The sequence below is a fragment of the Miniopterus schreibersii genome, assembly GCF_964146895.1.
Source record: "Miniopterus schreibersii genome assembly, chromosome: 1".
Classification (NCBI taxonomy): domain Eukaryota; kingdom Metazoa; phylum Chordata; class Mammalia; order Chiroptera; family Miniopteridae; genus Miniopterus; species Miniopterus schreibersii.
Window position 1 is genome coordinate 66,680,975 of NC_138101.1, and position 12,848 is coordinate 66,693,822.

The following is a 12,848-nucleotide window of genomic DNA, read 5'->3' on the forward strand; positions in this document are numbered from 1 at the left end:
TCCCATCTGGTGACTATCAGTTTATCTTTATCCTCGAGTTAGTTTCTGTTTTGTTTATTTTGCTTTTTTTCCCTGTTGCAGATACTTTATTCTTTTTTTCTCTTTATTGTTTAAAGTATTACAGATGTCCCCCTTCCCCCCACACTGATCCCCTCTACCACGCATTCCCCCCCACCGGTCTTCTTAGATTCCACATGGAAGTAAAATCCTATGGTACTGGTCCTTCTCCATCTGACATATTTCAGTTAGCATGATACCCTTTAGGTCCATCCATGCAGCTGCAAATGGCAAGATTTCATTCTTTTTTATGGTTGAGTGATACTCTATTTTATATATGTACCACATCTTCTTTATCCACTCATCTACTGATGGGCACTTAGGTTGCCTCCAGACCTTGGCTATTATAAATAATGCTGCAATAAACAATATATCTTTCTGAATTAGCGTTTTGGATTTCTTCAGATAAATATCCGGAAGTGGAGTTGCTGGGTCACATGGTAGTTATATTTTTAATTATTTGAGGAAGCTACTTACTGTTTTCCATAGTGGCTGCATAGTCTGCATTCCCACCAACAGTGCACGAAAGTTCCCTTTCCTCCACACCCTCACCAACACTTGTTTGTTGATTTGTTGATGGTAGCCATTATGGTAGGTGTGAGGTGATATCTCATTGTGGTTTTAATTTGCATTTCTTTGATTAGTAATTTGAGCATCTTTTCATATGTCTATTGGCCATCTGTATGTCCTCTTTGGAGACAGGTCTATTCAAGTGTTCTGCCAATTTTTTAATCAGATTGTTTTTTTAAGTTGTATAAGTTCCTTATATATTTTAGATATTAACCCTTTATTGGGTATATAATTGGCAAAAATCTTTTCCCATTCAGTAGGTTGTCTTTTCATTTTGTTGATGGTCTCCTTCACTGTGCAAAAATTTTTAGTTTGATGTAGTCCCGTTTCTTAATTTTTTGTCTTTCGTTTCCCTTGCCTGAGGACAAGTATATATACACACACACACACACACGTGTGTATATATATGTACATATATGTGTATATACACGTGTGTGTATATATGAGTAATGTCAAAGAGTTGACTATGTTTTGTTTTAGGAGTTGTATGGATTCGGGTCTTACATTTAAGTCATTAATCCATTTTGAGTTTATTTTTATATGTGGTATAAGGAACTAGTCTAGTTTCATTTTCTTGCAGGTATCTGTCCAGTTTTTCCGACACCATTCATTGAAGAGTCTATCTTTACCTACTGCATTGTATATGCTTGCCTCCTTTGTCATAGATTAATTTACCACATAGGTTTGGGTTTATTTCTGGGCTTTCTATTCTGTATTCTCCATTGATCTATGTGTATGTTTGTTTGTTTTTTGCTATTAATCCTCACCCGAGGATATTTTTTTCCATTGATTTCTTAGAAAGAGTAAGAGGGAGGGGGGAGGGAGAGAGAGGGTAGAGACATCAATGTGTGAGAGACAGATTGGCAGCCTCCCACACATGCCCCGACTGGGGGCAGGGAGCAAACCTACAACTGAGGTACATGACCTTGACAGGAACTTGAACCCTCAACCCTTCGGTGCTCACGACACTTTAAACACTGAGCCACACCAGCCAGGGCTATGTGCTAGTACCATGCTCTTTTGATTACTGTAGCTTTGTAGTATAGTTTGATTGGGTGGTATGTTACTTTCAATTTTGTTCTTTCTCAATATTGCTTTGGCTATTTGGAATCTTTTGTGGTTCCACATACATTTTAGTATTATTTGTGCTAGTTCTGTGAAACATGCTATTGGTATTTTGATAGGGACTGCACTGAATCTATAGATTGCTTTGGGTAGTATGGGCATTTTAATAATGTTAATTCTTTTTATCCATGAGCACAGTATATGCTTCCATTTATTTGTATCTTCAATTTTTTTCTTCAATGTCTTATAATTTTCTGAGTACAATTCTTTTACTTCCTTGGTTAAATTTATTCCTAGGGGTTTTTTCTGGTGTGTTTTTTTTTTTAAATCCTCACCTGAGGATATTTTTTCCTTTGCTTTTCAGCAAAAGTGGAAGGGGCAGAGGGAGACAGAGAGAACATCAATGTGAGAGAGACGCATCAATTGGTTACCTCCTGCATGAGCCCCGACCAAGGCCAGGGATCAAGCTTGCAACTGAGGTACGTGCCCTTGGCCAGAATTGAACCCAGGATCCATCAGTCCACAGGCCGATGCTCTAACCACTGAGCCAAACCAGCTAAGGCAATTTTATTTTTTGATGCAATTGTAAATGGGGCTGTTTTCTTAATTTCTCTTTTGACCTTTGATAATTTTGTGAAAGTCTGAAGCATGAGCCAAGTCTGCCCACTGGTGTGGAGGAACTGCTGGAAGAGTTTCAGGCTGGCAGAGCAAATTGGGTGGGATGGGGTCTCAGGGAATCACCAGGGAAGATGAATGGTGTTAACCAGGTTAATGGAGAGCACAGATTTGGCGCCTGCCTGCACTGGGCTGCCTGGGTGGGAGGAGAGCTCAACCAAGAAATAGTGACATATGCCCATGCTTCCATCCCAAGAGAGAGAGAGGCCTCAGCCCCTCCCCCTCCACTCTTCGCCCTTAAGTTAGTCAATTTAGTTCCTCCCTATATGTCCCTGGTGCATTTTGAGCTGCTGTCCCTGAACTGGAGCTTGGAGCAAGTGAGTTTGTAAGCGAGTGAATTTGTACTCCAGCTCTTCAAGAGCAACATATCTGTTTCCTGCAGCCCTCTGTCTTTCTTGGTCGCAATCCCTACTGTTTTTCACAGCCAGACGTTATGGAGACTTCTCTTTCCAGCACTGGTTCCAGGCTCTGGGGAGTTGGGTCTGGGGCTGGAACCCCTCGCTCCTCAGGGGGTACCGCTGCAGCCAAGTTATCCCTCTTGATTCTTAATCACCACACCATGGATGTGGAACTTGCCCTTACCATGTCTCTTTTCCTCCTACCAGTCTTGGCACGGTTTCTTATATCCTTACATGAATTATGGTCAGCTAGTCTTCAGATGGTTCTCAATAATGGTTCTTCTATGATTTAGTTATAATTTTTATATGCTCCTGAGAGGAGTGAGAACAGAGTTCATCTACTCCACCATCTTCACTGGATGTCCCTTGCCCTGGTAGCAAAGTATGAAGTACTTGTTTCTCTTATACTTCTAAGCTAAGTTAGAAAAGTTGGGTTTTTTTAATACCTCAACCTATGGATTTTGCCTATACATAAAGCCCCCTTCCAACTTTTTCCATGGCCCACTCTTCCTCATACAGGTCACAGCTCAGACGTTACCTCCTCAGGGAGGCCTCCCAGCAAAGGCCTATCTAATGTGGCCTTTCCCAAGACCTCCCTGCTATACACTGTATGCCTGCATCCCCCCAAAAATTCATGTATTGAAGAAACCTAATCCCCAATATGATATTATCTGGAGGTGGTTAGGTCATAATGGTGGTGCCCTCATGAATGGGATTAGTATTTTTATACAAGAGACTCCAGAGATCTCCCTTGTCCCTTCCACCATGTGAGAATGCAATGTGAAGACAGCTATCCACAAGCCAAGAAGTAGGCTCTCACCAGATGCTGAATTTACTGGCACCCTGACTTTTGGACTTCTAGCCTCCAGAACAGCGAGAAATTTCTGTTCCTTATAAGATACCCAGTTTATGGTATTTTTGTTATAGTAGCCAAAATGGACTAAAACACTCTAAAACACACACCCAGTTTATTTCCTCAACAGCCCTCTTCACTGTTCCTACTTACCCTGTTTTTTTCTGTGTGTTCTTCTGTTAACCCTCACTTGAGGATATTTTTTCCATTGATTCTTTTTAGAGAGGGCAAAGGGAAGGGGAGGGAAGACAGAGATACCGATGTGAGAGAGAGACATCAACTGGTTGCCTCCTGCATGTGCCTCAACCAGGGCGGGGATCAAACCTGAAAACCAAGTACGTGCTCTTGACTGGGAATTGAACCCGCAACCCTTCCGTGTGAGGGCCGAAGCTCCAACCACTGAGCCATACCAGCCAGGGCTACCCTATTTATTTAAACCCTTAGTTTCCACCATCTTTTCTACTTCCGACCCGGGGGGGCTTTGATGCACAAGTTTTTAATTTTGGTGAAGTCCAATTTGTCCATTTTTCTTTATTGCCTGTGCCTTTGGGATCATATCTAAGAAATCATTGCCAAAACCAATGCCATGAAGCTTTCCTTCTGTTTTCTTTTAAGAGATTTATAGTTTTAGCTTTTATGTTTAGTCTTTAATCCATTTTGAGTTCATTTTTGCATATGGCGTGAGGTAAGAATCTAACTTCATTCTTCATTCTTTTATATGTGGATACACAGTTTCCCCAGTACCATTTGTTGAGAAGATTGTCTTTTTCCCATTGAATGGTCTTAGTACCCTTGTCGAAAATGATTTGACCGTATATGCAATGATATATACTATCTTTTAAAATAATGAATCACAAAACTGTTTTGTGGTAGAATGAACAAATGAAATAAAATAGAAAGCATAAACCCTTATCTTCTAGTGTATAAAAGTGGCATCACATTATGAAGGAACAGAAAACAATATTTTAAAAAACAGTGCTAGAATAACTGGTTAATTATTTATAAAATTAAAGCAACATTTTTCTCCATTATCCACACATCAAAATTAATCCCAAAAGGTCTAAAAAGTAAAAATAATAGCCCGGCTGGGCGTGGCTCAGGGGTTGAGCATCGACCTAGGATCCAGGTGATTGGAGTTCGATTCCTGGTCAAGACACATGCCCGGGTTGCAGGCTTGATCCCCATCAGAGGGCCTGCAGGAGGCAGCCAATCAATGACTCTCTCATCACTGATGTTTCTATCTCTCTCTCCCTCTTCCTTCTTCTCTCTGAAATCAATAAAGATATATTTTAAAAGTAAATAAATAAATAAAAATAATATATCTGTATATATCTATGTATGAAACTTGATATAAGAATGGGGAGCTACTTTTCTAAGCATAAAAAAGTAGTGGACTCAATCACAAAAATAAAGCAGAATAGATTTAATGATACAAAAATAGAAAATTATTTTTTAAAAAGTTGGAAAATTATAAAAAATTATTGTATCATTCTTGGCAAAACTTTAATATCCTTAATGTACAAAGTGTTAATAATTTGATTTGTAGAATACCCCACTTTTAAAAATAGGCCCAAGGTACAAAAAAATATGAAAATACAAATGACCAATGTATGAAATAAAGTTTAAACTCTTCAAAAATGCAACTAAAACAGTAAGATGCTATTTTTTACCCATTGGAATTTAAAGATAATTTTATAAGGAAAAATAACCAAGTATTGATAAGTGATATGCATTCACATACTGTTGTTGGCAATATAGACTGGAACTACATTTCTGGATAAAATTTAAGTATATGCACAAAGATTCTTAAAGCATTTGTTCCTAAATGAGTGGTATCACAGATTTGATCCTGGAACAGAATACTACATTTAGGGGAAAAACAGTGAATCCCAATAAAGTCTGGAGTTTAGTTAATAGTATTGTACCAATGTTAATTTCTTATTTTTTGACAAACGTACCATGGCTATGTAAGATGTCAAATCAGGGGAAGCTGGGTGAGGGGAATATGTGAACTCTCTGTATCATCTCTGCATCTCTTCTGTAAATCAAAAATCACTGTAGGAGGTGAGCAGCATGGCGGCGGAGAGGACCTCCAGGTCTCTCCCTTTGAAGTTACAAGTTGGACAGCTATAATTCTACAAAGAATTCCCTGCTCAATACTTGAACACGCCTGAGATCTCCACAAATTGACACACCTGAATGCAGGCATACCTGAGCAAACAGCAGAGATGGGACTGGGGTGGGGGTGAGGGGAGGGCAGAGACAGAAGCCGTGTGCAGTCCAGTGCCTACCCTGGCCCCAGCAGACAGGATGGCAGTGACCAGTTGGGGTGCAACCCCCACTGGGCAAACCAGAGGGGCAGAGACAACAATTCGGCCTGGGTACACAATGAGGCTGGGCCAAGGGGCAAAGCAGTAGTGTAAAGGGTCCTAGCATTCCATAGCCCACTAGTACCAGATAAAGGATTTTGCAGAGCTGGGAACCCTCCCACCCCACCCACCTGTGGCCTATCTGGCAGTAAAACTCTCACCTGGCAGATCACAAAAGGGCTGGAAAAAACTTTTCAACTTATGTGGTCTGTACCCCTTGTGACTAAATCCACTGAAGAGAGCAGAGTCCTAGATATGCAAACCTGTTTGTCCTGCCCACTTTTCCCCCACCCATCGAAGCATAGCCTAGTAGAGGCAGCTGGGTCAACTCAGACTGAGCAGCTCTGCTGGTGGCTTCTGGCTGCAGAAAGATGGCATTAGGAACACACAGAAGACCCATAGGCCGCCACTTCCCACCCCACGGGAGTGATACCGAGACGGAGGCAACCCCAATGTAAAAGGGGACACCCACCTCCTCAGGAAATATAGGGCATTCTCCATGGCTGAGGCAACACTGCTCCACAGAGATTCCAGAAGCCCTAGCAGTACAGGTAAGAGAAAATAAAAACGTGTGCTTTAGCACCACCTACTGGAAAACAAAAGACCTGTACTTATCAACTTGATAAACACTAAAGTGGCAAGTACTTTTTTAAAAAGTTTTCAATCCCACAAATATCAAGCAGAGAAGTAATCCACAAAGCACAATGAATAACCAAGTTAACAAGGGAATTCAGAAAGAAAATGAAAAATCTCCAGAAAATAAGGCATGGGAGACTGTGACTTAGGTGACAGAGAATTCAAGATTGAGGTTCTAAAAAAACCCAATGAGATACAAGAAAACTCAGAAAAATAATTCAACAAGCTCTGAAATAAAAATCAATGGACAAAAGAAGTATTTCACTAAAGAGAATAAGACTATAAAAAAAATCCAAACAAACTCTGGAGCTAAAGAATTCAATAAATAAGATAAAGAATGAACTAGCAAGCTCATGAATTTGAGCAGACTAGATGGAGGAAAGAATTAGTGATAAAGAAGACAGAAATCTAGAAATACCCCTATGGAATAAGAAAGAATTGAGAGTAAGAAAAAACACGCACAAAAGAACTCTACGAGAACTATCTGTCTCCATTAGATAGAGCAATATAAGAATAATGGATATACCAGACGGGGAGGAGATGGAGGAGGGAACAAAGACCCTACTGAATTTTATTAACCAATGTTACTCCAATAAAATCAATGCTAAAAAAAAAAAGAGTCTATTCCAAGAAACAATCAACAAAAACTTCCCAAATCCATGGAAAGAACTGGATCCTCAAATCCAAGAAGCTAATGGAACACCTAATTATCTCAATCCATAAAGGGCTTCTCCGAGGCATATTATATTAACACTTTTAAAATTAATGACAAAGAAAGGATTCTCCAGGCAGCCAGGGAAAAGAAAATGAGAGCATATAAAGGAAACCTCATCAGATTATCATCAAATTTTCCAGCAGAAACTCTACAAACTAGGAGACAGTAGAATCAAATATTCAAATTATTGAAAGAGAGAAATCACCAGCCAGTAATAACATATCCAGTAAAGTAGTGCTTTAGATATGAGGGAGAAATAAAGGCTTTTCCAGACATACAGAAACTGAGAGAATTTACCACCACAAGACCTGCATTATAAGAAATGCTGAGGCTTCCAGTCAAGATGGTGGCATAGATAAACATAGTACTTACATCCTCCCACAACCATATCAAAATTACATAAACTACAGAACAACCATTATTCCGAACTGCCTGAAATCTAGCTGAATGGAAGTCCTTCAACTACAACAGGACAGTGCGCAAAGCCCATACCTGCAGCGCCCAGCTTGGGTGATGGGGGAGGTTGCACCACTGGGCCCTACAGGATACCTACTACACAAGGCCACTCTACCAAGTCCAGGAGATGTAGCAACTCTACCTAATACACAGAAACAAACACAGGGAAACAGTCCAAATGAGGAGGCAAAGAAACAGGTTTCAAAGAAAAGAACCAGATACATCTCCAGAAAAAGAGCTAAATGAAATGGAGGCAAGCAAACGACCAGGCACAGTTGAAAACAATGGTTATAAACATGCTCAAGAAACTTAGTGAGAACTTCAAAAGCATTAAAAAAAGACATGAAAACCATAAAAAAGAACCAGACAGAAGTGAAGGATACACTAACTGAAATGAAGAATGAATTACGGGGAATCAACAGCAGAGTAGATGAAGCTGAGAATCAAATCAGCGATTTGGAATATAAAGAAGCAGGAAACACCCAATCAGAATAGTAAAAAGAAAAAAGAATTTAAAAAAAATGAGGATAGTGTAAGGAGCCTCTGGGACGTTAAGCATACCAATATTTGCATCATGGGGGTGTCAGAAGGAGAAGAGCGAGCAAGAAATTGAAAACCTATTTGAAAAAATAATGATGGAAAACTATCCTAACCTGGTGAAGGAAATAGACATACAAGTCCAGGAAGCACAGAGTCCCAAACAAGATGAACCCAAAGAGCCCACATCAAGACACATCTTAATTAAAATGCCATAGATTAGAGACAAAGAATCTTAAAAGCAGTAAGAGAAAAGCAGATAGTTATCGACAAGGGAGCTCCCAAAAGACTATCAACTAATTTCTCAAGAGAAACTGCAGGCCAGCAAGGATTGGCAAGAAATATTCAAAGTGATGAAATGCAAGGACCTACAACCATGATTACTCTACACAGCAAAACTATCATTTAGAATTGAAGGAAATATAAAGAGCTTCCTAGACAAGAAAAAGCTAAAGGAGTTCATTACCACCAAATCATATTACAAAATGTTAAAGGGTATTCAAGAAGAAAATAAAAAGATAAAAAATATGAATAAACTGGAAATAAACACATATCTACCAACAATTACTTTAAATGCAAGTGGGTTAAATGCTCCAATCAAAAGACATATTGTGGCTGAATGGATAACAAAACAAGACCCTTACATATGCTGTCTGCAAGAGACTCACTTCAGATAGAAAGACACACACAGGCTGAAAGTAAGGGGATGTTAAAAGATATTTCATGAAAATGGAAACAAAACAAAACAAAAAAGCTAGGGTAGCAATACTTATACCAGACAAAACAGACTTTAAAACAAAGGCTATAACAAGAGACAAAGAAGGACCCAGTAACTCCATTTCTGTGTATTCATCCGAAGAAATCCAAAACACTAAATCAAAAAGACATATGCATCCACATGTTTATTGCAGCATTATTTACAATAGCAAAAATATGGATGCAACCTAAGTGTCTATCAATAAATGAATGGATAAAGAAGTTGTACATATATACAATGGAATATGACTTAGGCATAAAAAAATGAAATCTTGCCATTTGCAACAAATGAATGAACCTAGAGGGTATTAAGCTAAGTGAAATAAGTCAGACAGAGAACAAATACCTGATGATTTCACTTATATGTGGTATCTAAAAAACAAAATAAACAAACAAGCAGAACAGAAACAGACTCAGATACATAGAACATTTTGACAGTTGTCAGATGGGAGAGGGGTTGGGGGGATGGGTGAAAAAGGTGAAGGGATTTAGAAGTACCAATTAGTAGTTATGGAGTAGTCAAGGGTATATAAAATACAGCATAGGGAATATGGTCAATAATATAGTAATAACTATATATACTGTTGATGGGTATTAGATTTGTCGGGGTGATCACTTCATATACTATATAAATGTCTAATCATGATGTTGTACACCTGAAACTAATATTGTATGTCAACTGTAATTTAAAAAGAAAAGAACAACCATGGCTCCTATGGTGTAAACACTGGGAATCACTGTGTGGAACTTGTGGTTCTGGGGTTTATTAGTAAGAATGTCTAAGTAAATTAATCTACTTAACCTTAATATTATAACAGTTAAAGCTCCAAATCCAGACATATATAATGTTTACTGGGAACCATCACCCATTTTATTTTATTTTTTCATCTAGCAGCAGGGGAACCGTCTAAGGAGTATGAAAAGAGCGGGAGCTTTGAGGTCAGAGTGGGTTCTAATCTCAGCCTAGTCAGTTATTAGGTAGGTAACATTTAATAAATGATTCAATTATTTGGAAGCTCGGTTTCTTCACCTTCAGTGCAGCACAGCAGTGGTAGCCTTCGGGTTGTTATGAAGAGAGACAAAACAGCACAATGGTTAAAAGAACATGAGCCCTGAAAATAAACTGTTCCAGGTTTCACTCTGCCTGTGCCATTCATTAGCTGTGTGACCTTAACCAAGTTTCTAAACCTCTCTGGGCCTCAGTTTCCTTACATGTAAAAGAGGGGTACCTTTAGTACCTATCAAACAGGGTTATTGTGAGGATTTAATGAATTTTCCCAGTAGAGAAGATCAAAGTAGAGAACAGCTGGTGTTGGGACAGCTGCTAACATGGCCAAAGCTTAAAGTTTGCCATGATACATTTTTTTCTAAAAGCTCAAACAGATAAAATTATTTGTAAAATTGTTCAGTGTTATTAGAGACTTTGCCTTATATGTTTTATAGAGAATATCTTTCAGTGGGATACAGCAAAACATGACTGTGCCCTTCTCAAACTAACTACGTATTTTATGCAAATCATATAACTATTTTCTTGAAAACACTGCTGACAAGTATGGCAATGATAGCCCTCATTAATTTTGCAGTAGTTAAGCTTTTGGTTGTGCTTTCTGGGCTTTGCTGGTGGGGGGCCCTCAGTAGCCACAACTTCCGGTTTTCTGCCATATGAAATCTAAAAATCATTCAACAAAACACTGTTTCCCCAGTAAACTAGAAATCATTAATTTCCCACAAATAGAAGGAAAATTCCAACTTACTCACTGAATCCTCCCCTATTAATGTTCCTGATTGTTAACACACCCTGTCCTTGGGTCACTGTGTCTATCACATGACATTGTGAAGACAGTGTCAGCTCCTCTCTCTGCCCGCCTACCCCATAAAGCAGGTTGGAAGGCTTTGATATTATCTGTATACCATCACTCTGTTGGAGGCAAAGGGCCAATTGCATTCCCAGCTTCTGCCACTCCCAGAGCCCATCACTATGTACACTTTCAAATAATGCTTCTTTGACATCTATTTTTTAAATATTACAATTATCCATTTATAGGACAAAACAAAGTAGTTATTACGCCATTCTCTGTGCCAGCCCTTTCTTTTGCTGTCTCTGAGCTGGTTCAGTGACCAAAGCCATACTTCCCAGCACTCCATTCTGCAGGAAGAAAGGATGCATGACCCCAAGAACAGGGTGAATGTGCAAGGCAAGGACCACGGAAATTGTTACTGGGCACCCGAAAGCTCAAGGCCACACTTGGGAAAAGACTAGCAGTCCTGGCAAAAGGAGAATGATTCTATTGTAACTGTTATCTGATCAGGACTGGGCAGGAGTTGGGGCAGTGTGGCCCTTGCTTCAGAAGACAGTAAATGGGAGTTAGACTCTCAGTATGAATCAGCAGCAAAGTTATCTGTCAAACTGTTTCTTTTGATAGACAAGGACACTGGATCCCAGGAGGTGTCGGTAGATGGTCATATTGCCTACCAGGGACTGAGCCAGGGTTCCTCTCAGTGCTTTTTGCTTTTTTTTTTTAAATTATCTTTACTGATTTCAGAGAGAGGAAGGGAGAGGGAGAGAGAGATAGAATCATCAGTGATGAGAGTCATCATTGATCGGCTGCCTCCTGCATGCCCCTGACTGGGAATTGAGCCCGCAACCTGGGCATGTGCCCTGACCGGGAATCGAACTGTGATCTCCTGGATCCTAGGTCGATGCTCAGCCCCTGAGCCTCAACCGGCCAGGCTAAGTGCTCCTTTTTCAACACCACATGTTTAAATAATACAGATGGCTTCAGACTTGAGTCACTCAAAAATACAGCACTGGTTATTTTTCCTTTTCTGAGGAAAACAAATCATGGATCTGAAAATGCACCATTATCAGGCATTATGTTTGACATTACACACATTTAAAATATATATATTGTGACAACACTGTCAGAATATGTCTGGCCTTGTATTAGACACAACTTGTAATTGAGAATGAAAGGTTAAAAATCATCTAAAGAATCATCCATGCATGTTCCTAATTTACCATCTTTGCTTCACCTCTCATCACACTTAATTCCTCTTCCTTCTGGGGCAAAATTTTGTTTCTACCTTTGCATGTGCTGCCTCCTCTGGCTTGAATTTTCATATGCTTATTCCTCAAATTACTAGGTTTCTCTGTAATTTTCCTTTTCCACTTCTGGTCCCATAGGATTTCACATTTGCTACATTCTAGCATGTAATGGACTTTTTATTATTTGGATGTGACCCTCTCTCTCCTTAGTATTGTCCCAAGCCTGAAGAGTGCTCAGCAACAGTGCTTCTCCTGTATTTTTACAGAATTAGAGGAGATCAAAGCAAAGGAATGGTGAACCCAGGATTCCTTATGATAGTTACTTCCCATAGGAAAAGGCCTACTTTTGACTTGATGGTGAGTTTGTGGGTCCTTACTACATATTTAAAAATAAGTGAATAAAAGTTCTATATTACTAAGGTACAGTAACTCGAAATTACACAGAGAAGATTGGCTTAGTTGGCATCAACTACTCTACAAAGGTTGCCCTTTTACCTTAAACCATCAGACGTCTAACGCTGAAACGGGTGACTAAAGGTCAGCTCTCCCTTTCCCTTCCCTGGGCTTGACCTTTACTTTGGAACTCATGGGCCGTTAGACACTTATTTCAGGTGTGAGCAGTTAGTTTCTTTCCCTTTTAGCATCAACACTCATCCACAGGAGTAAAATAATCCCTAGAGTTGGTTATTAGGCGGCATGAATCAAGGGTGCTCAT

General features: G+C 39.5%; 1 protein-coding gene across 3 annotated transcripts in view; it reads right to left on the reverse strand.

Annotated features, from left to right (window-relative positions):
• LOC308563795 (uncharacterized protein) overlaps positions 1-12,848 on the reverse strand; it is an 87,793-nt gene that overhangs the window by 74,639 nt on the left and 306 nt on the right. The window lies entirely within an intron of this gene.